The sequence below is a fragment of the Cavia porcellus genome, unplaced genomic scaffold (genome assembly GCF_034190915.1).
Source record: "Cavia porcellus strain 051 isolate PalLab524CR breed Dunkin Hartley unplaced genomic scaffold, mCavPor4.1 scaffold_3, whole genome shotgun sequence".
NCBI lineage: Eukaryota > Metazoa > Chordata > Mammalia > Rodentia > Caviidae > Cavia > Cavia porcellus.
Window position 1 is genome coordinate 12,847,507 of NW_026947486.1, and position 14,149 is coordinate 12,861,655.

Consider the following 14,149-nt stretch of genomic DNA (forward strand, 5'->3'; position numbering starts at 1 on the left):
GTAGAGTTTAAAAAGGCTGGGGTCCATTTATTTCTTATGTAGAAGGCCGTTTCATGAGATTATCACAGCCACAGGCTCCTGCGATCTTGATGCTCTGCTATACTTAACAGGTGGTTTCCACTGAGATGGTTGATCAAGTTCCAGTCACCATATCCATCTTTGGCTAGCAGAAAACCGGAAAGGTCAAAGAAGGGCATGTCTGTTCTCTATAAGGATCATCCCTGGAAGCTGCCCAGAAGTCTTCGGCTTACATCCCATCTGTCAGAAGACTTAGTCACGTGACCATATCTAGCTACAAGTGAGGCTGAGGGGTCTTTATTCTGAGTGGCTTTTTGCCCAGCTAAAATTGAGGATTCTGTTACTAAGGAAAGAGAAGAGAACAAATATCAAGAGATAATTAACTGTGTCTGTCACACACTGCTTACCTTTTATTAAGGGCAAAACAGACTTCCAGCAAGAATGGTATTATATTATATTACAGGTGTTCTTAGATTTCGGAAGAAGGGAAAGCCTACAAATTTTCATTATCTCTCTCTTTGTCTTTATCATGTCTCTTCCCCCATCTTTGCCCTCCTTTTCCAGTGATGTGAGCTCATAGAATAACTATGGGCCCAGGCCACCTTGTGAGACTTAAGAAGAAAAACAGTGTTTTTGAAATAAAAAAGAACTGAACGTTTAGCTTAGCATATCTTTCACTATTATCGCTATCATTTGATGTCTTTGAATTTTGTTATAATTCTGTACATTGTTAAAAATGGACGATAATGCAAATTGTTTTGCCCGTAGCAATGGAAATCAGTTGTGTTTGATAGAATGCAACTGAGTTTTGACTTAGTTTGTATCTACTTGCATTTGTAGCTTCATATCAGCATTCTTTACCTGCCTATGTATGTGTGGTGCTTTGAATTCTCCCTTGCACAGGTTAAAACATATAACTGGTTTCCTCGTGACTTAGTGAGCTAAGTGAAATCTTTGACATGTGTTCACTTTGTATCTGCAAAATCTTTGTGTTTATATCTTCTTTTAAAAATTATTCTTTAACAAAATCTTGAACTTTTGTGCCTGCTGCCTTGGTGCATTGTAATATCTTGATCCTCATTATACTACCAAATATACTTTCTTAAGGTCTTTCACATGCTCTGCCATGCTTTTAGAAACAATTTAAAATATAATATCAGTAATAGTAATGACAACAACCATTAACCGAGTGCCAATTAGCCATCATGCACTCCAACCCATTTTACCTTCCTCATTTTACCCTGCTGAGTCTTTTTATAGCCACTTAATAGGTGTGAAAACTGAAGCTTAGAATGATTCAATATCTTTACCAAATTCATATAACTAAAATGTGGCATAGAGTGAACCCACTTGTGGTCAAACTTTCAAGCTAGTATCACATTTCCCAATTTCCTGGGTTCAAGAGTTAAGGGCCTAAAGTGACCACTTTTGCTACCCTTTTCAGGAACACTTGCATATTAACAGAGACTCTCAAGACTCAAAACTATAACTAAAATGGAGGAATCTCTAATGGTGGGATTTCAAAGGTTTTGGTGCAGTTGGTACTGAGATGCTTCCTCAGGAGGCAAAATTTCAATCAATTTCTAGATTGTCCTCTACCTATTTAGCTTAGAAACAGGACTCACTCTACTTAAGGAAGCAATGATTATTGAGGGATAGTGAAAAGAGACCCAGGAAATGAAAACCCAATTTCTAGTCTAAGGTCTGCTGCTAACTACAGGACATACAATGAAACGACCCTGAAAATTTTTATTGCTCAGTGGTTATCTGGCAGAGAATAAAACTGAAGACCAAGGAAGCATTTCCAACTTGCTGGGATCTGCTTGCTAAAACAGCATGTGACCTGGAAAGGATTTAGATGGCAGAGAATGCAAGGGAGAAAGCCCCCCCCCCCCCGCAAATTTAAGTGTTTTAGATTTGGTCTTGGAAGACATGGGCTAAGGGCTGACTCTGCTGCGTGATATTGGGTATGTTGTTTTCTCTCTTTTCAACCTAAGGTTTTTCATCTTTAAAGTCAGGTATTTAGGGTTTTCAGGATCTTCCTAGCATTGAAAGTCTCCAACTTCTGAATTGAATGAACTACAGAGTTCATTATTATTAACTGCAAATCTTATTGTGTGTGGAAACAAGCCAAACATTCCTTTGTTCCAGCACTAGACTTGGAGTTTCATGTAATTAGCATATTTAATACTTTTAGTAACTTCTGTAGTAGATTAGGAGAGCATTCTTATTATTGTTTTAGAGATAAAGAATTTGAGGCCAAAAGAGGTTTAGTGATCCACTCAAATACCATATTAGACTTTCAGGGCCCCTGTGAGTAGAGTTTTAGAGAAAGGACCTCCTGAACATATTTTTACATCTTAGGATTTGGGGTCATATGAAGTACCAAGTCCTCAAAGCTATACGAGAATAAAGTATAATTTCTCAATATAGTTTGAGAAATTATGAGTTAAAATATTTGAACATTCTCAGAAGGAAACCTTTAAGCTAGGGAAATAACTATTGTCTTTCTAAAATGACTTTAATAATACCTGCATTGTAGGGGCATTGTGACTGTTGGATAAAAATATGCATGAAAAACACTTAGAATTCTATTAAGAATACATTGGGCATACTCAGAGATCAACTGACTTTGTCACTAGTAATATTGCTTTTGGAAATATGCTTCAAACATCTTGACAGAAATTTTCTCATGATACCTATCAATGAAGCTGCCTTTGCCAATAGGCATTCAATTCTAGCACTTTATGTCAATACAATAGACCTATGAACATAGCTCACTTATCTTTAATTCAAAATCAAATAAATTCCTTTGGAGGAAAACCACCTCCTAGTAGCGCAGAGAATACAAACACAATCATTGATTTGGGCTAGAAGTGCATCTGTCTCTTTAATTTAGGCTGTTGCATTTGATGGAATGTTTTCAGCCTGCAGGATTTGACAGAATCATAGAAATTTTAAGAAACTACTTTCCTTTTTTTAGCATAAAAATAATACAGTTACACAGTAAATATTTTAGGAAAAATGAGAGTTTCTAAAATGAAACCATGTAGTCTATTTTTTTCTCTAACCACTCCCCACTCCTAGGAAACAACCCTGTCAGTCATTTTCAGAGTCCTTCTAAGAATTGTTGATGCACATACATACACATGTATAAATATATTTATCTTTTCTTTGAAAAAAACTTGAGTAGAATCACATTGTTCTGTAGCTTGGTTTTTCTCCAGTAATGTATCTTCATATTGGCAACATATTTATGCATTTTGTTCTTTACAAGGCTGACATATATTCCAGATGTGGATATACCATAATTTATTTAATCTGTCCCTTCCTGATGGTTATTTCCCTTTTATCTTTTACTATAAACAACACTATAGTGAACAAGTCTATACGGTATTCAGTTATTTTTGGACACATTACTGGGCTGCCTGTCATTATAAGATGGCTTTGGAGTTCTCAAAGGACTGTGACTCTTTACCACAATGTATATATCTTGATTGAAAGTGATGACTAATGAAGGGAATATTAGAGATCATTTCAGACATCTTATTAATGTGTTAATATTACCCAAGCTCTTCCCAGAGAAGGTTACCTTGTTAAGCCCGTATTGATTACAACATTATAATAAAATAAAATAAAGAATCTGAAAGGACTTTTGAAAAGTCCAAAGTGCTATACAGGTGAGCAAACCTGTTTTTGATTAGTATTGTGATATTGGTTAGTACAATGTGTCATTAATGTGGGGTTCACTAAAGCTCACAGCTTGATTTGTCTCCCTGAAGCTTCTCATTAATCACTTATTGAATTATTCAATGTTCTCAGCTTTTCCTTTTTAGTTGGTTCAGTTACTTCCATTCCCTTTTCTTAGCATACCATCACATCTGACAGTAAACAAGCTCTTACTTCATTGTAGGCATTGTTTCAGGGAGCTTAAGTCGTGTTTTCTTCTATAATCTTCTCAGTAGCTCTGTGAAAAAGGGACTGCTCTCCTCCTTTAAACAGGGAAGCCAAAATAGAAGTATAAGAATTACAATGAGCAAAGTGAGGTCTAAAGAAGTTAAGTGATGTGTCTAAGATCATACTGCCAGTATTTGCTGAATTACGATTGAAACCTATCTTTGTTACTTGTTATTCTAGTAGTTTTACTGTCCCTGGGACAGAGTATCTGATACTCTCAACTTAAAAGGTGGAGAGGTTGATTTGGCTCACAGTTTCAGGAAGTTCAGTCATTGTCAGTCTCAGGACAAAACCATGGCAGTCAGGGAGCAGAGAGAGAAGGAAGATGTTTTGTACCTAACCCATTTCTCTATACTTACAAGGTGGTCAGTGACAGATAGCTAAACAAATGGGTCAAATGAATAAATTAGAATAACCTGAACCAGTTTGACTTTGGCAAGGGAACATTTTGAGAACCAGGGATGATGTGTAATTATGGCATGAATAACTATGATAAGGAGAGAGACACGGAAAAGAGAGAAGTTCCTGAAAAAATACATTTTTGAACAAAAAAAATCTGACAGGGATTGTGCTTGATCTCCAATGGAAACTTAGAGAAGCCGAAGGAAAAGGTGTTTATATAGTTAATCCTTTTTTCTATCAGATGATACTTGAGCTAATAGTTTGTGCTAATCAGCTGGTAATGTGAGGCAAAATCTATATTCTACAATCCTCATGGCACAGAAGAGGCCTAGCTACATTCTCAACATTACAAAATATTAGAGTTTGATATCTGGAAGAGAAAAAATAAATTAAAGGCATGCCACTATTTGGAAGAATTTGATTCATGTCCGCTGTATTTTTTTGTGTTCACTAAAGGCCTTTGTTTGCTCACTCCACAAAGGCAGAAGCCATTCACATTAAAAACAAATGTGTTTACAGAAGGCTTAGACTGACCTATTAACAATCACCTGATTGGGGATTTGATGCTTCATAAGGGTAGGAAATAAAACAAAAATGAAAACCAAACCAAACTAAACCAAACAATCCTCTGAGGAATATGATCCCAGTGATGTGGAATTGTAAATTGTTGATTTTTGCATTATTTTATAGCTGGGGCAGTTGAATGTTCCCCCAAATTTAATTCTGTTCTTTTAGATTTTTGACTGTGAGAATCATAGTGTAAATGGAGAGACGGGCTGTGTAACATAGGAACGAAAACAAAATTAAGGAGTTGAACAACAAAAAATAAAACTGCTAAGTGTACTGAAATTCAAATGGCATTTTAGAAATAAATAGATTTAAGCATGTGAAGAGCAAATACGTTTGTGCAGGAAAGCAAAATAGAAATATAAGATCAGTGAAAAACTAGATCTGCTCATTTGTCATTGGTTTACTGTTTGGTTTCTATACAATATGGATACAGAAGTGTAGTATGTTATATGTGGTCTTAGAAGAAACTCAAGGAATATTAGGGCTTTCACCAAGAAAACATTTCAAGAACATCAAAGGAATTGGCTCAGGATTTCCCCGCAGAGTTAACGCTGACAGGTGGATACATAACTGACCTGAACAGAAACGTGTGTAGGAAGGGAAGGAGATGAGAAGAGTCCCAATCAGCCCAGGGAGGTGCTGGTGAAAACCCAGTGGAGTAAATAGAGGGAAGAAAAGAAAGGCTTTGACTTTGGGTTCTAGACACCCATATAAAATATGCCTAGGTGTAGGGGGCTGGGGATTTAGCTCAACAGTATAACCGCCTGCCTGCAAGCAGGCAGTCGTGAGTTCGATCCCCGCTACTGATAAAAAAGAAAAAGACAAAAAAAATATGCCTAGGTGTTTTAGAACATCTGTAAGATTCTTCAGATGTAGTGCTTTTTACATATAAGTAAATGAATTCTGGTAGTTTTGCATTTCCTCTACTTCTATGTATACACAGTAGTTTTCATCCCATGCTACATATTAGAATCACTTGGGTGGGGGGTTAAAGATAAGTTGCCAGGGCTTAATACAGAACAGTTAAATCCGGAATTCTTTAGGCTGGAATCTGGGTTTTTCTTTCTCTATCTCCCTGCCTCTGTCCCTATCTCTTTCTTTCTCTCTCTCTGCCTTTCTCTGTCTTTTTCTGTCTCTGTCTTTGTCTGTCTGTCTCTGTAATTTTTTCCAGTAGATCCTGTTATACATTGAGAAGTAACAGCTGAAATAGAAATATTGTTATAAGTGTGGTGCTTGTGACTTCAACTGAGATGAATCCAGCAACCTAATTCTGGAATTTAATGGTTCCTGGTGGCTATAAAGATGTGTCTTTAGATGATAGCAGTGTATGAATTTTAAGGAGCCAAGTCAGAACCCTGGTTCTACCCCTTACTACATGTGAGGCCTTGAACAAGCTGCTCACTTGTCTGATCCTAGACTTTGTGCCTATAAACTGGAGATAACATCTATTTAACAGGGTTATTGAAAGAATTAAGCAAGAGAACAAACTGTCATTTCTTCAATATGTTCCAAGTTATTAAGCACTTCTCCACAAAATCCCACTGAAGGTATCTGAGATAATCATCAAACTACATTTACTAAACTGGGAGTTGTAGGGGACACAAGAGACCATAGAATCTAAATTCAAGGGAGCTTTTGGTCAGCTAGAAGAATGGCCAAGTCTTGCCAGATAAGTGCAAGGATTTGAACTTAAAATTTAACAAAACATATAGAGTCACAAGATATGAGAGTAGCTCCTGTGCAAAAAGGTCTGTGAGTTTCATAGACAAAATTTAATAAGTGGCTGTGACTGTTCAGAAAGCTGATGTGGTCAGAGGTTGAATTAAAAGAAATGTACAATGCTGATCTCATGAAGTCAGACTCTCTGTGCTCTGCCCTGGACTGAATCCCATTTTAAAAATTCATTCACTCATACAATGAACATTTATTGAAGATCTACTATGTGCCCTCTTCTAGACACCAGGGATACATCTTCCTTGCCCCATTGGAGTTTAAATTCTATTGGGTTGGATTGGGGAGGCAACACTCAAATATATAAATTTTAGGAGTCATTTGAAAGTAATAAAAGCTATAGAAAAAATTAAGCTAGACAGGGAGACTGTCACTGTCATAAATAGGAGTTATTTGCAATTTTAAGTGGGCATCCAGGGATGACTTCATTGAGAAGGTGATATTTGGGCAAGGTTTGATGGCATTAAAGAAGATAGGTGGATATCTGCGGTGGAGGTGGGGTGCTCTAGGTAGAAGAAAACTATAAATGAGAAGATTTTGATGCAGATGCACCTGTCTTATTCATAAAAAGGAAGTCTTAACTGAAATATTGTAATAGGCCCATTGTGTCTAGACCTCATTCTTGCTCTTTTAAACTGAGTATACAGGTAAAATGTTTGAGAAAAACAATTTTCTCAAAAACAATTTTAAAGGTGAAAAACTTTTAAAGACTGTATAAATCATCCACTATTCAAGTATTTTTGACATTTTGCGTACTTATTCCATCTTGTAAATAGACCAACATGCAGAATTAGCAGAAAATAAGAGATTGAGATTTATTTGGGGGTGGGTTATCTAGGGCTCCATTTCTAGTTCTAGTTACCCAGTTCTGCATTCTTAGTATGTGATATTCAAATGTGGGCCTCAGCACACTTTCAACTAACTATGAGTAAAATCTAGCCTTTGAGTTGTTTCAAACAGTGGGAATCTCAAATTTTTTTGTTGTTGGGTTTATAGTTTCTAAACTCTTTGCCACTTTAGGTAATGAATGAAATGTGCTGTTAAAATTTCTTTGCTGTTGGTATTAAGCATTATTTTCTGTGTTTATTGATCATTTACAATGTTTCTTCTGTGATTTTCTTACTTAACGATAAATTTATAAAATACAGTACCTAAACCAGAGGTTTCTAGAGGTTGTTGAGTTGAATGACAAAGAATGTATTGCTCCATTAAAAGTTGTAATCTTGAATAAAAGTCTATTACCAAAATCAACCAATGGAATATGACAGAGCTAACAACATATCTCCCCAGCCTACACCTTAGGTGATCTAGTGGTCTTACAGCTTGTGCACTTTCCCTTTTGGAAAGTAGTCACCAAATGATGAAGTTGGAGCTTGATGACGAAATGATGGGAGACTAAGTGAAGACAGAAGGAGGGAGGGATGGAAAGAAGGAGGAAGCCAGAGAGAAAGAGAGAGAGGAGAGAGAGAGAGAGAGAGAGAGAGAGAGAGAGAGAGAGAGAGAGAGAGAGAAACGGCAACAACTCAAGGATCAGCTAGGCCCAGTGGAACAATAATGATTTGGCCCATTGACCTGTTTGAATTTTTGACTCATAGAATAATGGGCAATAAAATGGCTGCTGTGTCTTAGGACACTAAGTTTGGGGATAGTTACTTACTAAGCAAAACATAATTGATATATATAGCAATGTGGAGATGGAATTCCTGTTGTCTTCATTTGAAATGTTGTCACAAAGAAGCAGGAGTAGACTTATCCTATGTTGCTCTAAAGAGAAGAATTAGAAGCCACCCCTAAGCAGAATTTACATGGAGGAATACTATTGGTTAAATATGGGAATTGACAATGAGTACATGTCAATACTGAATGGGTTATTTTGTGAGGAGTGAGATAACTGTCCCTAGAAGTATTCTTGTAGAGGCAGGACAACCATTGATGAGGAACTGTGTAATTGGGATGAATCAAAGGAAGTTTAAACTACATAATCTGCCAAGTGCCTTCAAATTTCATGATTTTCTCAGTGAATGAAAATGAAGAAGAAACTTGAAACTGAGACTTATTATTGTTTCTGGATTATTTAGAGATGAATATTCAGTTTGTAGAATATCTCTTTCTCCCATGGAGTCTTCTATTGTTATTTTGAATAATGAGATCAAAATGAAGATAATGGTTAAGGTATTGGGAAGCCTTAATTGTCATAAACACAACAATTTGGGATAATACAAAAGAGCTAGTACTTTCTTTTCCTACATCTGTAGTCTCTTTTTTTTGGTGATAGAGTTTGTTAGGAACCAAACATATGTGGGCTATTTGAGAAGAGAGCTAACATCAAGTTTTCCAAATGTTTTTTCCAATAGAGTCCTTAGCAGCACAATTTGAATACATGTGATAATATTAAAGGAAACTTCATTCAGTTTATTTCTGTGTGCATAGTTCAAGCATTTATTGCAATAGTATATGTAAAGGAAGAGGACTTTCATGGATCAGTTTGGAGATTCACTCTTGGCAGAGCATTTTATAGGAAAATAAGATGGTTAAAAATAATTGTTGGTACAAAATTCAATGACCAGCTGGCTTAATATTACCAGAATCTTGACTTATAGTCAGCTGCAGATGAACTGAGCGGGTGAGTAATTGTTTCCTGAAGCCAAGATTTAATCCTACTGAGTTTGTCAGAAAAATTGATTAAGCATTTTCCAAGAAGGTAATTGAATTAAATTCTGTAAAAAAATTGTTTCAGACCAACACTGAATCAAGTTTTCTTTAATTTGAGACTACTGGTGACTAAGAAAATAATTCCAAGTGATTATGGGGTTCAGGGTCACATTTACCTGAATAAAAGGAAGGTATTAGTCAGCATTCCTGCTGATGGGACAAGATGTCTGCAACTTAAAGGATGAAAGGTTATTTTGGCTCATAGTTTTCTTCAGTACATGTTTAGCCAAGCTCCAAGGCAGAAAATCCATGGTGGAAATGCATGGTGAAAGAAAAGTTATTCAGCCTGTGGTGACCAGGAAGCAGAGAAAGAAGGGATAAGTCTAGTATGAGAACACTCTCTTCTAAGTCATGTCGCAAACGAACTGTCCCTTCTGACTAGGTCCCTCCTCCAAATGTGAGACCTTTTGTAGACATTTTAGATCTAAACCACAACAAGGAACTTGCCTGATGAGAACTTGCCTTGTAAGGAAGAATACCTTTTGATTGGACTTTCTGTAGATGCTATACAACAGTCATTTTCAAGTATCTGTCAGGACCAGAGAGTAGAGTGACAGTTGTTTAAATCATATTTTCCTATCTGTGGTAGAGACTCTTCAAATTTGGCTATGTATACAAGTGGCTTCTCCCACCAAAAGCTTGTCTCTCCTTTTCTTGAATCTGAGATGAAGCCAGCAGTTAGGAAAAAAGTCTGAGTATTCTGTTTGATGAACTATCAAAAACTTAGTAGTATGGTTATCTATCTTGGACACATAAACATACATACAGTTACATGTGTATACAAGTTGTTCTTTCCTTTAGAGAATAGTTTTGCTATAATTGATTGTTCATTTTTAATGCTTTGATTTTGTAACTTGAACAACAACTATATCAACTAGTGATGGTTTCTGAATGTTATTTTTGAAATTCTATATCGTTTCTACCCTTTTTTTCTCTTTTGATTTTTAAAAAATAAATAATAATGAAAAAGAAGTCTGAGTAATATGAGATCACTATGCATTGAGAAAGCTCAAATCAATCTCTTGGAGTTCTGGAAAGTGAAACATATCCCTTACCACCCCTCTCCACTTCTATTCCAGCTATTCCAGCTCAGGTGAGAGGCACATGAAAGAAGAATGTTCCAGCCTCAACAGACCCCATGTGAAGCAGATCTGCTCAACTAACCCAGACCAGTTTACAGAATTGTGAGTTATAATAAATCATCATCATGTTAAGCTCAATAAATTTTAAGATTTTTTTAATGCAGTGGTATATTACTGAGACAACCACTCTGGACTGGTTGGAACTGGGCTAGTGAGCTTGTTGGAAGCTGGAGAAGGAGTGATAGAGAGGAGAGGCCACATGAAAGTGGAGAGGTGAACCCAGAAATCAGCCTTGAAAATCCTAAAATTGTCATATTACAATTAGAAGCCACAGCTGGGAAGGGGAGAAGTTACAAGATTAAATCAAGTGCAGTTTTGCTTCCTGCCTCAAACTGGGCATTATAAATTCTGAATTGAGATGATCTTGGGGTACAAAGTGAGTATAAGTTTATCTTTTACTGTAGAGCAGGGAGAAAATTCAGAGACTTGCAGACACTACCATTCAAAGGTAGGGAGAGTAATCCCCAACTAACTAACATTAAAAGTATAGCAGGAAAACAACAAGATAACAGTAAAGGAAAACTTTGATTATTTCAGGAATTGTGTTTTATCAAAGTATACTGATCACACTTTACATGGCCAGAAGTCCAAAAGCCCCATTCTGGAGAGAGAAACTTATCTTTCAATGTTCCAATTCTTGGTAGGACTGGATTCCTGACTTTCATTCTATGTTCTCTGGCCTTTGATTATTTTGATATTCCAGCCTGGATCTCCCAAGAAACAAGAATTCCTCTCTATGATTTCCCCAAAGCATCATCTATCCAAGGCAGCTGTGTATAACAGTCTTTTGTGATCTCAGCCACCACACAAAACAATTTAAAATCTATTATAAATCCACAGTCTTCCATGTCTTTCAGCCAGTGACAAATTTTCAGTGGTTGGGATGGTAATTCTTACTTGGCTGGTCTTTCATCTCCCTTCTCTGATGTCGGGTCTCTGAACACCCACATTTCTACCTAGTGCCAAGTAGAAGTCAGATCCTCTTCCCCACCTCAAAGTACTGTCCAGCCTGTCTTTATAGGCCTCCAAACTCATAAAGGTATAAACATGTGACCATGCATACCACTTTCAGCTGATGATAATGATCAGTTAATTTCACTGGTTTTCCCTAGTGGCCAGGCTTATGTTTTAAGTAATTTAATGTCTGCTTCATAATGTCGATTTTAAAAATACCCTTGGTCTCATTTTTGGAGCATATTTCTTTGCTTTAAGATTTTAACTGATACACAATAATTATTTGTATTTATGGGGTAAACATGTATACAATATGTACTTATCTACTTAGGGTCAATTGCATATTCATTACCTCACACAATTGTTATTTGTGTCGGGAATATTTGGAGTCATGTCTTCTAACTATTTTGAAATATGCAATAAATCATTATTAACTATACTCACTCTATGTGCTATAGAACACTAGAAATCACTCCTCCTGACAAGTAATTTTATAGCTATCGATCAACTTCTCTTTTCCTTCTCCTTCCCACAGTCTAGTAACTACTACTCTTCACATCTATAACAACTATTTTAGCTACTACATATACTTGAGATCACACAATATGTCTTCCTTTGCCTGGCTCAAAGGTCAAAGACATTGGAATGCTGAAAAGTTAAGTCATGTGTTTAGGTCACATAATTAGGTAACTGACATAGGACATGAAACCAGAGAAGTTTGGTACAGGGGCCACCCACTTGACAAATGACAGTATCACTGCTTTTAAAGTTGTAGTTATCTCTTTAAACACTGATGTCTTTAGCCAATTCTGTACTTCTCTCTGGTTGATAAATTATATATACATTGGTTCACTCTCTGTTAGAGTCAGTACCACAAAGGCTGTGAATTTTTCCTTTACTTCACCTTTATTTTTAATATAAAAAATAAGTCAGATGATAGAAACTGTGGTGATTTGGTATGTTATGGGATGACAGTGGGAATTTGATATCCCAGACCTACCCAGTCTCTTATCCCTACTTATGAGATGCCTAGAGAAATTATATGCCTGAAAGAAAGGATGACAAATAGTGACAAATCAGTAGTTTCTGATGAGCTGTGGTTTTTTCTTCATACCTCAGGGCTGAATTCCAATCAGCTAGTGGACTAGAGGCCTAAAGAATCTCCTTCTCAAACAGAATCTCACTCCTCACGGGACAAAGGGCATCTAAACTCCTACCTTGTATACAGAGGAAACAACAAAACTTCCCTTTCCCTGTGTTCCTTCACAAATATGTGCCAAGCGCCACTGATCTGCCAGGCAGTGGGAAAATATTTAAACCCCAATAGATGCAGTGTCTCAGGCTTACAGCTTGTTGGGGACATAGACATTAAATAAACAGGGTTGCACACAATGATGAGAAATTAAACACATGTTCTAACGAATAAGTAGAGAATTTTATTTTGATTGAGATTGGAGTGGAGGCTGGGGAGGGAGTGAAACTGGAGTATGGATGGAATGGTTCATCAGAGGCCCATTCTGAGAATTTAGAGATGGATAGGATCCATTCAAGGGATGATTGGTATGTCCTTACAGAGGGAATAGTAAGTAGAGGTCTGGAGTCAAGGGAAAGTATGATGACTTTTGAGTGCTGGAGGAAGACAAATATATGAGGTATTAGGCACTTGATGATGGGGAGTGAGGCTTCAGATTCTAATTCTCACAGGTCATTCCTCTTTTTGATAACCTAATCCACTCTCCTCCCCTACTGAATATTAACTCAGTTGCCAAAGGGCAGGGACGTCACACAAGCTAGGCCAGTCACAGTGTGAGTTCTGAGGATCCAAATCTTAAAAAGAGCAATCCAGGGACAGAATCATTAGGACTGGGTGGTTATGATGGCTTCACATAGAGATTCTCCTCTACATTTCTGACGAAGGTATCTCAAGTCACTACATCTGCTGCCTATCCCAAAGCCCATTTATTGAGCCTTTCCTTCAATTTTTCAAGCTATTTTTTAACTTGTTGGCTGAAGTTAGCCAGGATTTATTTCAGTTGTTTGTGACTGAAAGATGAGGTAAAGAGGATAAAATTCCAAATCAGCAATAATCAAAATAGATTAGATTGTCAGTGATGTTGTCCTTTAAAGGCTATTGTGGACCAGATGTGATCTAATTTATTTGAAAGAATCACTGTGGTCTTCATGCTTCTATTTGTCGTTTCTCCTATACTGTGGGAGACAACCCCAGTGACTTCCCTTGAATGCAAAGAATTACTGTGGCTTTGATTATTTGGAGACTTATTTCCTTATACTTATTTATTTTTTTTTATTTAAGAGGAAAAAGAGAAAAACACAAAACAAACCAAAGCGGTGTAAGGATACACGTAATACAGAACTATAAAAACAAAACAAAACAAAACAAAAAAAAACAATACAAACAAACAAACAAAAAAACATAACAGTAAGAAATCACCTGTTAGTATATTACATATTATCATCTTGAAAATAGTTCCTCAAATCACAGTATCAAAGAATACAAGGTGGACATTCAAACAGGTAGACTGCAAACAGCTGTGTTCAATGTTCAATGTTCAAAAACATTGATACAGTCAGCTATTTAACACCCCTAAACACACTTGCTGTTATATCCGTTAGAGCTCTTTTTCTTTTTTTTTTCCCTCTCT

General features: G+C 36.6%; 1 long non-coding RNA gene across 1 annotated transcript in view; it reads left to right on the forward strand.

Annotated features, from left to right (window-relative positions):
• The window catches only part of LOC134475349 (uncharacterized), a 72,040-nt gene that overhangs the window by 30,784 nt on the left and 27,107 nt on the right, over window positions 1–14,149 (forward strand). The window contains exon 3 of the long non-coding RNA XR_010046470.1: window positions 10,470–10,574. This is a non-coding gene — a long non-coding RNA (uncharacterized LOC134475349). The remainder of the gene's footprint in view (window positions 1–10,469; window positions 10,575–14,149) is intronic.